Source organism: Podarcis tiliguerta (genome assembly GCF_965153285.1).
Source record: "Podarcis tiliguerta genome assembly, chromosome: 13".
In the NCBI taxonomy this organism is placed as follows: Eukaryota; Metazoa; Chordata; class Lepidosauria; order Squamata; family Lacertidae; genus Podarcis; species Podarcis tiliguerta.
Genome location: NC_139546.1, coordinates 7,637,431 through 7,651,396, shown reverse-complemented (window position 1 = coordinate 7,651,396; position 13,966 = coordinate 7,637,431). Strand labels below are relative to the sequence as shown.

Sequence of the window (13,966 nt, the reverse complement as noted above, 5' to 3'; positions counted from 1 at the left end):
AAGCTGCTAATAGCCTTTTAGCAGCTAATCCGCTAATCCCTTAAGCCTTTAATAGCCGCTAATAGCCGCTAAACCGCTAATAGCGCTAATCCGCTAATCCGCTAATCCGCTAATAGGGTTGCTTCACAAGACGAAAAAACCGCTAGACGAAGAGACTCGTGGAATGGATTCTTTTCGTCTGGCGAGGCACCACTGTAAATGGTTGGATTTGGGATTATTTGGGATGTGAAGGAAGAACTACAAGCTGCAGAGGAATTCCTGGGCTAGCCTAAGCTAAACGACCTGGCCAAGTGAGGGCCTTTAAGAAACAATTCAAGGACAAGGACAGCCTAACTGGAAATGCAAAATAATTCCTTCTCCCTTGCCCTGCGGTGTGAACAGAGACTGGGGATGTGAAAGGGGTCCAGGATAATGGTGTGTGGTGAGGAAAACTGAGGCTTTGAGCAAGGGGAGGAGGAGGAGGAGGAGGAGGAGGAGGAAGAGAGTCTGGAATCCAACTTGGGAAGGCTGGCTGCGCTGTTGTGGGGGACAAGTCCCTCTTGAAAGGACTTTGCTGTAAGATCTGGACTCCCTCCATGCAAACTGAGGGTGTAAACAGGTGAATGAACTGTATTTCTTAAAGGTAAGACAGTCTCCGCCATGTCTCAGTTCTCCAAAGGTGAGAGCCTAGAACCCCATAGACTCTTGCCATCAGTAGAGAGAGGACTAAACCGCTTCTGGTGCAATGGAACACCATGACGGACGTGAGAGTGCACAGAAATGGTGTTTGCCTTCCCATCAGAGCGGTACCTATTTATCTACTTGCACTGGCGTGCTTTCAAACTGCTAGGTTGGCTGGAGCCGGGACAGAGCAATGGGAACTCACTCCGTTGCAGGGATTCGAACTGCCGACCTTCTGATTGGCAAGCCCAAGAGGCTCAGTAGTTTAGACCACAGCGCCACCCGTGCCCCCTAAAAAGTTAGGATAAAACTCTCACTACATTTTGCTTCCTGCAGGCCCCAACTTTTTCATATGATCACACGTTTGACATTTTCTTAAAGTACTGTACAATCTTCTTATTACCGTATTTTTTGGTCTATAAGACTCACTTTTTCCCTCCTAAAAAGTAAGGGGAAATGTGTGTGCGTCTTATGGAGCAAATGCAGGCTGCACAGCTATCCCAGAAGCCAGAACAGCAAGAGGGATCGCTGCTTTCACTGCGCAGCGATCCCTCTTGCTGTTCTGGCTTCTGAGATTCAGAATATTTTTTCTTCTTGTTTTCCTCCTCCAAAAACTAGGTGCGTCTTATGGTCTGGTGCGTCTTATAGAGTGAAAAATACAGTATTTTATTACTTTCCCCTGCACCCTAAGGTCCCAGTGGAGTTTACAACACTTCAAAACACAACATTTAAAAAGAACTTTTTAAAGTCACAAAGAATACAATCGCAGAAAGTCAGGCGGGTCCTAAAACTGTACTTCTCATGTGTTGATGATTGTTTACATTCTCCAAAGGCAAACCTATCAACATATAAGGCTTGCTACCTGGAACTAAAGCCGCTTTGAACATAGTAGATATATCAATGCACAGAATATGCATCCTCTTTCTCTCTCTCAAAGTTTTGAGCTCTCAACTATTTCCACTTGCCTTTCTGTAAGCAGTGTTCATTGTGCTCCTCCAATTCCCTTTTTCTTGTGCTGGTGGTTTTCTTTCTCCGGAGCTTTCGTTTGAACAGGGTTGAAAAGAAGGGACAGAAAACATGCAGAAAGTTACCTTCTGCATTTAGTAGATAAGGAAACCATGGAGCTTATGAGAATGGCCCCAGTGTGACCACAGTCATTCCTCTGTTTCTTGCAATGGTCACCTGCTGGCGCTGAGCTACAAAATGTCATAGGGTAACATTTCCATGCTAAGAGAATTCTCTCCCGCAGGGTTACAAACAGATTATCTCAGGAACGTTGTCAAGCTTTTAACTAAATTATATGCAGGCATGATAATTAGAGGTACATAGCGGTCTGCTTATACTCTGCCTTCCAGGAAGCTCAGAAATGCATGCCTTAGCCTCTCTGGACCTATACGGTTTGTGATGTGTGACATGACTGTGGTCTGTCAGATGGTTGTTCCTCCTCCTGTTTATGCAGTCCCAAGGAGCCAGCAAAACCAGAGGGTCCAACCCTTGTGGGTTGCCCTACATCAGGGATGGGGGACCTTGGGCCCAGGACCCACATGCAGCCTTCTAAATCTTTCTATTTGGCATTCGGGATTCTTCCCAGGCCACCCCCACACTCCTTACTGGCTCTGCTTTGTCATGCGGTTTTGCCCATCCAGAATGCATCCTAATAGAATCATAGAGTTGGAGGGGATCCTGAGGGTCATGTCGCCCAACCCCCTACAATGCAGGAGTCTCAACACGTGGCTCCCCATCCAATTTGAAACCATACCAGACCCTGCTTAGCTTTGCAAATATGCTAGCAGTTTTATTGCTGTGCCACTAGTAAACTTGAATTCTGATAATGCTTCTTGCTTGCCTGGATGGAGAACAGAGAAGCCTGAGAAAGATATAGTTAATGTGCATACAATGCTGTGCTGAAATATACTCGGAGTCCTGTAGAGATTTCATGCTCTTTATTGCAGCTTGTAAAGCAGTGATTGATTCCCCCCCCCCAAAAAAAAACAACCTCAGGCTTTTATATACATTATTTATACAATGAGTCCCATCTGATTGGCTGATTCTGCTTTCCTCCTGGAGCCTGATTGGTCTTTTCCTGCAAGCCAATCAGTTGTTGCATTCTAGGATCCCACTTGCCTATTGTTCTAGGATCCAAGCTTAGTACATAACATGTGCACTGTGTATAAAATGTTATGTGGAGGTTTGTTGCCTGCAGAATATTTGCTTTACAGAGAACTAAGCAAGTGCTTACGATCTTCATGACCGTGGAAAAGCTTGGAACAAAGGTTTTCCTACCTGAAGTCCAGCCCATCAATGAGGTGAGGTGAAGCCATTTGCCTTGGGTGCCAGATAATTAACAGTGTTAATTGACAAATAACAGTGATACTTTTATTGTTTATATCCCACCCATCTGGCTGGGTTTCCCCAGCCACTCTAGGCAGCTTACAGCATATATAAAAACACTACAAAACATCAAACATTACAAAACAGATTATCCTAAACAGGCAACAAACAAATCAATAAATCAACAGAAACCAATAATAACCATAGCAACAATAGTAACAATAACAAACAATTTACAGCTATACCCAAATAAAAATAACCACCAACCCCAACTAGACATTTAACCAACCGCAACCCGACAAAAACGAAACAGAGGAACCTCATCAACTCCCTGGAAAAGACCCTGATGTTGGGAAAGATGGAGGGCACAAGGAGAAGGGGACGACAGAGGACGAGATGGTTGGACGGTGTTCTCGAAGCTACCAACATGAGTTTGACCAAACTGCGGGAGGCAGTGGAAGACAGGAGTGCCTGGTGTGCTCTGGTCCATGGGGTCACGAAGAGTCGGACACGACTAAACGACAAAAACAACAAACAACAACAACCTGACAAAAACAAAACAGAGGAACCAAAATTAAAACAGTTTAAAACATTTCCCAAGAGTTGTTCCAGCAATGTCCCTCCGGCCTCCCAAGAGCCTTTTTCAGCTGTTCAATGTGAGGCTGGGTCTCACCCCCTCGGCTAGGTGAGAGCGGTCTTCCCTCCAGCACTCGCGGCAGCAGCAATCTGACACCCTCTCTTGTCCCCACTGTTGTGCCACCCCCCCTTGAGGCTTTAACTGTGCCCCTGCCACCAAAGTGCCATTGCCCTCAATCCTGCACCCTTGTTGTTGCTGCTGAATCATGGCGGCAGTTCAGGTGCAGCTAGGGGCAAGGATGCCATTGTGGTGGTGGGGCTGTTGGCATTGCAACGTGGGTGCAATGGCGGAGGAAGAGTAGGAACGGGGCCCAGATTTGCGGAGGGATGTCGGGGCGAGGCTGGGGTTAGGGCGTTTTGCCTACAACAGCAAAACGTCCTAGCTTGACCCTGCTAGCACTCCAACAACAAGTATCCAAACAAACCCCTGTGCTGAAAAAGAGAACGTCAACAATGTTTAGGCAAGTTTCCTTGGTGTTAGGTACCACCTGTAGGTGAGTTTCAGGTCCCCCTAATGCCTCAACAAATGAAATGGATTTGTAAAAATGTTACATGGGAAAAAAAAAATACGAGGCATTACACTTACTTCTGTAAAACAAGAAAATCCTTAATAAAATATCAAGATAGGAAAACAATGTTTAGGCAACACGATGACCATATACATACGTAATAGACAATCTTTGTAGAATTCCTTCAAAGAAGAACAAGTTCAAATTGAATCTTAGTCTCAAAGTCTCTGAAAATCTTTAAATGAAGCGAGGTCTTAAATTCAGTTCTTCACATTTCTGCAGCAATCTGCAATTTATTTGGGTTTTTTATTTTAAAAAAATACTCACGTAAATTTGTCAGCATCTTAGTGCAAAATTTCCCTAATAAGCACATTTTGTATGTCATCTGCCTAATAGAAACTTTTTTATGCAAAGCAATTTTCCATAATATAATGCAGTTTTGTATGTTTTCACTAATTATATGCCTTTTGATGAACCTTTTACCCTAGTCAGTGTATGCATTTTTTACATGTTTCTTGGATGAAGAACTGCGCCGCCACATTTGGAGAGGTGAATTTTGAAGGATGGTTTTCTTTTGGTTGGCATATTGTTTTAGAAAGTGGAGATTTGGTAGGTTCTGGTTTAAGTGTCCTGTGAGTTTGGCAGGGCACATTAAGCTGAATATATTTGTAGCATTCTTTTCTATTGGGAAACTGTGTATGTGCAGCTACTCACACAGAGTCAATTAAGGTTTGGTAGACAGCCAGAAGGCAATCTGAAGGAGTAAGTCTGCCTGGTGATAACAGAGACATGGAGACCGCTCCCTGATTGGTCAAGCTCTCTCAAGGGAGTGATAATCAATGGCCTACTAACTGGAATGTGTTAGTTCAGAGTTCGGGAGGTTCAGAGTTCTGTGTGACAGTGTAGGAGTTGTGAGTCATGTCAGATAGAGCTAGCTAAAGGTCCGTGTTCTGTTCCTGTAAATAGTCCACTGTATATAATAAACACCTAACTACAAGCTCCTGGTTCCTGCTTCATCTATCCTGTCTGCAGCTAAGTTGCCAATTGCTTCCGTGGATTCTGCGTTTACTCTGCTAGGTCTGGCTAAGGTCCTGCAACTAGTCAGAAAGTTGCGAAACACCAAATAGGTTTTACCAATATTTTCCATGTAATTTCTACCACTCTAATGCTATTCTGCACACTTGGGTTGAAACGCTATTATGTTCCACTTGTCCCAGAGTCTAAAGGCTGTGTCTCCTGTATTCAGAAGGAATGCTTTGAAGCGGATGTTTTACATTGCACCAGTGAATAAAATATATTTTCATCTGTAGTCTAGTTCTTGGCCTTTAAAACTCTAGATGGTGCTGCTGCTCCAGAAAAACCTCACTTGCAGTTTGTCCCTGGGAAATCCATTAACTGAAGTGAAATGAAGAAAATCTTCGAGTTTGTATGCAGCAGAAGTCAGAGGTCAAGGCTGTTACAAGCTTTTTACTTGAGGTTAATTTTCTTCTTCTTATCATTCCGTGAACTTGTCTGCAACATTTATGGTTTTGCATTTGAAGTTGACCTTAGTTGTCTCCATTTAATGTGCAATACATTAGAATCTGAGCGGTAAACAAGGAAAAAATCTATTAACGATATTGAAAGCTCTGCAACAGCTGCATACGGAAAGATCTAACTCTGAAATGTCCATTTTTTTGTTTTAAAATATTGGCTTTGATTCACAGCTGACTTGTAAATTTTAATACTTCATTTTGCTGGAAATGATTCTCATTACATTTGCAAGTAACCTTCAAAATTTGGTGGCTCCATCAGAGTGCTTTGTACAAAGTAACCTCTGTAGCTGTACAAAGGAACCAGGTGTTAGCAAATTCTCTTTTCATTGCCTCTCGCTCTATGTGGTCCTTTGGTAAAAAAATAAAAATAAAAAACTTGTCTTTAGCAAAATTAGCTGTGTACCTTTTCCACAGAGGCCAAACATCCTATTTTTGTGGAAATGATTTTGTTTTGAAGTTGCCGACAATTATCACAGAAGGAACCAAAGCACAATCAGCAATGCTATTGCAGATTTCAGCAGCGGGGAGAGAGAGTCCTTAGCAAGAGGCCGAGGCAAGATTTGATCCTAGAACTTTCTGCCTCGTAGCTGACCTCCTTCACTGTTGCACAACAACAATTCACAACCATATAACACCTACATTGGCTCCCAGTACGTTTCTGAGCACAATTCAAAGTGTTGGTGCTGACCTTTAAAGCCCTAAACGGCCTCGGTCCAGTATATCTGAAGGAGCGTCTCCACCCCCATCGTTCTACCCGGACACTGAGGTCCAGCACCGAGGGCCTTCTGGTGGTTACCTCACTGTGAGAAGCCACGTTACAGGGAACCAGGCAGAGGGCCTTCTCGGTAGTGGCGCCCTCCCTGAGGAATGCCCTCCCACCAGATGTCAAAGAGAACAACAACTACCAGACTTTTAGAAGACATCTGAAGGCGGCCCTGTTTAGGGAGGCTTTTAATGTTTGATGTAGTACAGTATTTTAATATTTTTTTGGAAGCCGCCCAAGAGTGGCTGGGGAAGCCCAACCAGATGGGCGGGGTATAAATAATAAATTATTATTATTATTGTTGTTGTTGTTGTTAATAATAATAATAATAATAATAATAATAATTTAAAATTGTGAATCAATAGATTATACGAAAGCAAGCTTTAAAGAGCAGAGATTGACAATGTTTCACAAATCATGCTTGACCCCATCCCAAAATGAGCTTATTTAAAGCCAAACTGAGTTCACCACCAGCTTTCTCCAACACTCCTTTCTTTTTAAACAACACTTAACTGCTAAAGGCTAACCGGCCATGGTGCCCCTTGGTAAATGTAATTTTCCTAAATGTTCCTGTTTATTTCAGAGTAGTCTGATAAAAACAATCAGTCATCAGGTGTGTCCTGGCTTGTAGTGTTATGTACTGAAGTTCTCACCCTGGGCCAGCAGGGGGATACTGCAGATAGTTTTCACTCAGGTTCACATATGCAAATAAGGCATTGAAAGTGATGTTCAGTGATTGGATAGTTACAGAAAGTTGCTACTGTTGTGTTGTAGTGGAGCTCTATATAAGCAGGCTGCCTGAACCCTTCAGTTCAGTTCTGTTCTGGCCTGTGAATAAACAAGAGCTGTTTGAAGAATTGCTGTGTCGTCTGATATGTTCACCCACAACTTAACATGTAGTCCCCCCTAGACCCAGGCTATATATCCTACAACCACACCCTAGGTCACACCTGATAGGCTAGTTCAAACTTCCCTTCTGGAGCCAGATTGGATGGCTCCACTGCTAATCAGATGCTACCTTTTAGAATCTTCCCTGCCTATTAATTTAGGATCCCAACTCCAGACAACACCCCACCCCTCTAAGTTCCACTCACTCCCAGGAGGTTAGCATTTGTAGTCCTTGAGATATGCCGGCCGCCTATGTATGTGTTGCGGGCTGGGTTGTCCCTCAGTCGGGGGTTCTGATTCTACTTCTGGGGTAGCTGGCTGCATCGGGGCCATTTGGTCTGTCACCGCCGGCTCACTCACAGCCAGCTCGCTCAGTTGCAACTCTGGGTCCTGTGATCCCTCAACCCCAGGGGTCACCTCTATATTTACCGGCCCCGCCCCTTCGTCCTGTCCTACAGGCCTCCCTTCCCTCTGCTGTTTCCTTGGCGCCCCTGGGGTGCAGCCAGCGCTTTGGGTGGGAGAATACTCTTCCGAGAGACATGGAGAGATGGTTCAAGAAGAAGAAGAAGAGTTTGGATTTGATATCCCTCTTTATCACTACCCGAAGGAGTCTCAAAGCAGCTATCATTCTCCTTTCCCTTCCTCCCCCACAACAAACACTCTGTGAGGTGAGTGGGGCTGAGAGACTTCAAGGAAGTGTGACTGGCCCAAGGTCACCCAGCAGCTGCATGTGGAGGAGCGGGGAAGCGAACCCAGTTCACCAGATTACAAGTCCACCACTCTTAACCACTACACCAAAGCAGGAGGGAGAGAAGGAGAGTTCGTTCTGATTTGTGTGAAACATCCACTCTGAGGAAAATATTTACAGCTAGAGAAGGGAGTCTCTGAGCTTAGAGGCTTAGAGGCTTAAAGAAGCTCAACATGCTTCTACTTTAGACTGTTATTCATGTACATAGCCATTTCTGTTTTCCTAACTGAAATGACAAGCAACTGTCACCACCACCCTCTTCAGACATTACCATTAGAAGTTAGGTAGATGCGTGAGGAGGAGATGTATTGTTCTAGTCACCCTCTCTTAACTCCTGGATGGTCATCTTCTGAATGGGGAGCGTTCTGTACTCTTGGGGTTCCCCATGCATTTCAGTATCCTATAAAATTGGAAATCAATGTTTCATAGGTTTTCTGGGCAATCCTGATTCCCTGGCCTACCAGACAGACAGTGTGCCAAAGCGATGTTCCAAGTCCAAAAGCCAATCCACATAAATCCAGACCAAAGATCAGGAAACGCAGTCTGGGGTCAGTCCAAGTAAGCCAAGATAGGCGTTCAGCAGTCAGTCTCGAAGTAGAAACCCAAGAAGGTCCATGGAGAATCCCAGGCGAGGTCCCTCAACGTAGGCAGTTGAGCAGACACAGCACCTCAGCTCTGCTGCCTTCTGATACTGTGTCTGCTGACTGCAGCATCTGGGCTTGATGAGGCAGGTGACCCTCACCTGCCCTCACCTTCCCCCAGATGAGGAATCCTATGTCTCCACCCCCACCTGCCCAGTTAGTGAAATAGGCTGCAGGCCGCGGCCCACGTCTGTTTCCTGGAGTGCCCTGCCAGCTGTTCCTTATGTCTTAGGACCCATTGTGAGGACTAGAGTCTCTCTGGTTCTGGCGAACCCAATGGGTGCTCATCAATGGTTCCTCTTCATCCTGGAGAAGAGTGACTAGTGGGGTGCCACAGGGTTCTGTCTTGGGGCCAGTCTTATTCAACATCTTTATCAACGACTTGGATGATGGACTCAAGGGCATCCTGATCAAATTTGCAGATGACACTGGGAGGGGTGGCTAACACCCCAGAGGACAGGATCACACTTCAAAACGACCTTGACAGATTAGAGAACTGGGCCAAAACAAACAAGATGAATTTTAACAGGGAGAAATGTAAAGTGTTGCACTTGGGCAAAAAAAATGAGAGGCACAAATACAAGATGGGTGACACCTGGCTTGAGAGCAGTACACGTGAAAAGGATCTAGGAGTCTTGGTTGACCACAAACTTGACATGAGCCAACAGTGTGACGCAGCAGCTAAAAAAGCCAATGCAATTCTGGGCTGCATCAATAGGATAGCATCTAGATCAAGGGAAGTAATAGTGCCACTGTATTCTGCTCTGGTCAGACCTCACCTGGAGTACTGTGTCTACAAGAAAGAAGATTCCACCTAAACATTAGGAAGAACTTCCTGACAGTAAGAGCTGTTCGACAGTGGAATTTGCTGCCAAGGAGTGTGGTGGAGTCTCCTTCTTTGGAGGTCTTTAAGCAGAGGCTTGACAACCATATGTCAGGAGTGCTCTGATGGTGTTTCCTGCTTGGCAGGGGGTTGGACTCGATGGCCCTTGTGGTCTCTTCCAACTCTATGATTCTATGATTTTATGAGGTGGTCTTGCTGCTTGGCTTCCTGTGCACCAGCCTCTGTCCCCTCATCTTCCTCTGCCACCCTATATTGTCTACACCAGGCACCCCCAAACTCGGCCCTCCAGATGTTTTGGGACTACAATTCCCACCATCCCTGACCACTGGTCCTGATGGGAGTTGTAGTCTCAAAACATCTGGGGGGGCAAGTTTGGGGATGCCTGGTCTACACCAACCTCTCCTTCCCTATCCCCAGCTTTCTCCTGTGTGACCCGCTCCCAGCTGCACCCCTTGCCAGGATCTTTCTCCTCCCCGAAGTTCTGCCAGCTCATGACAGTAACATGCATATGCAGTGGTAAGTAAAGGTAAAGGGACCCCTGACCATTAGGTCCAGTCGTGGCCGACTCTGGGGTTGCGGCGCTCATCTCACTTTATTGGCTGAGGGAGCCGACGTACAGCTTCCGGGTCATGTGGCCAGCATGACTAAGCCGCTTCTGGTGAACCAGAGCAGCGCATGGAAACGCCGTTTACCTTCTCGCTGGAGCAGTACCTATTTATCTACTTGCACTTGACGTGCTTTCGAACCGCTAGGTTGGCAGGAGCAGGGACCGAGCAACGGGAGCTCACCCCATCGCGGGGATTTGAACCACTGACCTTCTGATCGGCAAGCCCTAGGCTCTGTGGTTTAACCCACAGCACCACCCGCATCCCTATATACAGTGGTACCTCAGGTTAAATACTTAATTCGTTCCGGAGCTCTGTTCTTAACCTGAAACTGTTCTTAACCTGAAGCACCACTTTAGCTAATGGGGCCTCCTGCTGCTGCCGCCGCGCCGCCACGAGCACGATTTCTGTTCTCATCCTGAAGCAAAGTTCTTAACCTGAAGCACTATTTCTGGGTTAGCGGAATCTGTAACCTGAAGCGTATGTAACCTGAAGCGTATGTAACCCGAAGTACCACTGTAAATGGAAATGTTGCTGTTTGTGAGCACTGTGATCTTTTCGTTGCAAAGATCTGTGTTCTGATGGGGTTTTGTGTGCATTTTTTTTTTAAGATTAGCGAGAGACCGGCATTGAAAATATGCTGGGAATTAAACACATTCTGACACCATTACTACATTTTGCAGAACCCCAAAGCATCAACAAGCACAGTGACGCAGCGGTACGTGATTTACATTGCCCATTGTGCACATTTTCTAGCATCATTTAATGACTGTGAATGCTGACTGGGCAAAGTACAAAATTGCTGGTTCATGCTGTCAGCTGGTCCACATTTTCCACACCTGTGGGCGCTATTACTGGAGATTATGCAGCTTCTCATCTGACCTTGCACTGAACCACGACATGTACACATGGGCAGATGCGCAACGAAGGACAAGAAGGTGACCACATTGTTATTATCTACTCCTAAAGGAAGGCAGTCCTGGAAAAGATTAGGTTTTCCTATTTCCTTCCTTATTCCCTTTTCACGCTTGATGGACGCAACTGTAGACAGATCACTAGTTTAACTGTCCTCAACAGTGCTTTTTACTATTGATTCCTCATATATCAACTCTAAAGTGTCTCAAGACAGCAGTCTTTCTCCTGGTATTTCAGGCAAGATCATGAAATGCAAATGTGTGTATAAAATGTACTTAACTTTAATTAACATTTTACTAACATGTAAATGATCTGGGCAGATTCTTATCTTCTTATTCATAAACCGCTCTGCAAGTTACACCACATTCTTCGCCAAGTTTTAAAACAAGCAAAAATGTTTACTGGTACGAAAAAGTCGGCTCTCAGGATTCAGACAGGCCTCAGGGATGCTCAGGGCTGGATTTAGGTTTGATGAGGCCCTAAGTTACTGAAGGTAATGGGGCCCTTTATATGTCCAGCTGTCCTTTGTCCACAACAAATTGTCACTGTTTTTGCGTTGAATATATGCTATATAGTAATTTATGGACCTAATAGGTATCTAAAGCCATTTGCACATAGCAAAATATGTATTTTATCAAAGTAATTGTTTTTTATCTTATATTTTGGAAATGTACATCCAGTTTTTTTCCTTTAATTTTTTTTTTGGGGGGGGGGCAAGAGCTATAGCTAGTTTAGCTTATACAGTGGTGCCCCGCAAGACGAATGCCTCGCAAGACGGAAAACCCGCTAGACGAAAGGGTTTTCCGTTTTTCAATGCGCTTCGCAGGATGAATTTGCTATGGGCTTTTCTTTGCAAGACGAAACTGTCTTGCGATTCCTGGGTTTTTTTTCCTGCTCCCCACCCCCTTTATCTAAGGCACTAAGCTGCTAATAGCCTTTTAGCAGCTAATCCGCTAATCCCTTAAGCCTTTAATAGCCGCTAATAGCCGCTAAACCGCTAATAGCGCTAATCCGCTAATCCGCTAATGGGCTTGCTTCGCAAGACGAAAAAACCGCTAGACGAAGAGACTCACGGAACGGATTCTTTTCATCTTGCGAGGCACCACTGTATATAAATCCAGCACTGGGTGCTCTTGATGCCTCCATGTTTATTCCTCAGAACATGTCTGGGGATGCAAACTGGACTCCAGCACCAAATCTTCTTGTTCGCTTTGCTGATTGGCTAGGGCTTCAGAATCTCTTCTGATTGGACCATGGTTGGATGACTAAACTGTAGATGGGTCAAATGTCTCTCTTGGGCCAATCCAGAGAGGGGACTGGAAATGGACTGCTTTGGGTCTATTTCCATTCACCACATTTATACTTAGGGGCTTCAAAACCTCTTCTGATTGGTCCACTGTGGGATCCTGTGCCCATAGAGGGGTCATATGTCCCTCTCAGGTCATTCTGGCAACCTTAGAAGACTAAAACTATTGGTCTGTTGTGGATCATGTGCTCATAGATAACCTCTGCATCTGGGATTCTACCTTCTAGGGTGGGACTTCTGGGGGAAGAACATCTAGTGATGTCATGAGAAGTGGTACTTTGGGGTACAGGGAAGGGGCCCCCACTCCTGGGACTGGACTTTCCAGTGTATTTGCATAATCTACTGTATAAAAGAGAGACCAGTTCTGTAAAAACAACCACCACCAGTGGTTTCCCCCCTAAGTCTGATAATATCACAGACTATAGGTCTACGCCTGCTTCTTGGGAGAAAAGCAATGACAAACATAGACAGCATCTTAAAAAATAGAGACATCACCTTGCCAACAAAGGTCTGTATAGTAAAAGCTATGGTTTTCCCAGTAGTGATGTATGGAAGTGAGAGCTGGACCATAAAGAAGGCTGATCGCCGAAGAATGGATGCTTTTGAATTATGGTGCTGGAGGAGACTCTTGAGAGTCCCATGGACTGCAAGAAGATAAAACCTCTCCATTCTTAAGGAAATCAGCCCTGAGTGCTCACTGGAAGGACAGATCCTGAAGCTGAGGCTCCAATACTTTGGCCACCTCATGAGAAGAGAAGCCTCCCTGGAAAAGACCATGATGTTGGGAAAGATGGAGGGCACAAGGAGAAGGGGACGACAGAGGACAAGATGGTTGGACAGTGTTGTTGAAGCTACAAACATGAGTCTGACCAAACTGCGGGAGGCAGTGGAAGACAGAAGTGCCTGGCGTGCTCTGGTCCATGGGGTCACGAAGAGTCGGACACGACTAAACAACCAAACAACAACAACAATAGGTCTAGAGACTTACAGATCTATAGATGAGGGAAGAACTTGTACCCAAATTCTGAAGGCAAATGGAGACAAAAACCCATCCCAAACTAGTTATTTTAAAATCAGTTCTAGGATAGGTGTAGGGCAGAGACAAAAGGCCTAGCCTCTAATGCTGGATAGAAGGAAAACATCTACAGCAGACAAGAGGTTTTTACAGAGTGAGAGATGGGCTTGGTTCTGTTACAATACCTAAGCATAACTATATCTTACACAGTTGTTGTTAGGAACCTTCCTAGCTAGCAGACAAGTAGTTAAATCTTTCAGCTCTGATTCCTTTTCAGTGAACTCAAGTACCCTTCAGTGGGTGCTGCACTTCTTAGCTGGAAGGATTTTTATGGAAAGACAGAGGCGAGGGAGCTGAATTGTGTTTGTATCGCTCAGCACAGTGTCTGACCTTGCAATGCTGGACCCATAATAAGGAGACAAATTTCCCTGAAATCAATAGAAGGTACTTATTGGTTCCGTACTCAGGATCTCAGTAATGGATAATGCTACTCAGCCTATACTCAGACCTTGTCCTTGTGATAATGCTTTTCCAAACAAAGGTGCAGCATATTTGAAGTACTGTAATATA

General features: G+C 45.0%; 1 protein-coding gene across 2 annotated transcripts in view; it reads left to right on the top strand.

Annotated features, from left to right (window-relative positions):
• CENPC (centromere protein C) overlaps nt 1-13,966 on the top strand; it is a gene marked incomplete at its 3' end in the record, with an annotated part of 540,346 nt that overhangs the window by 62,567 nt on the left and 463,813 nt on the right. The window lies entirely within an intron of this gene.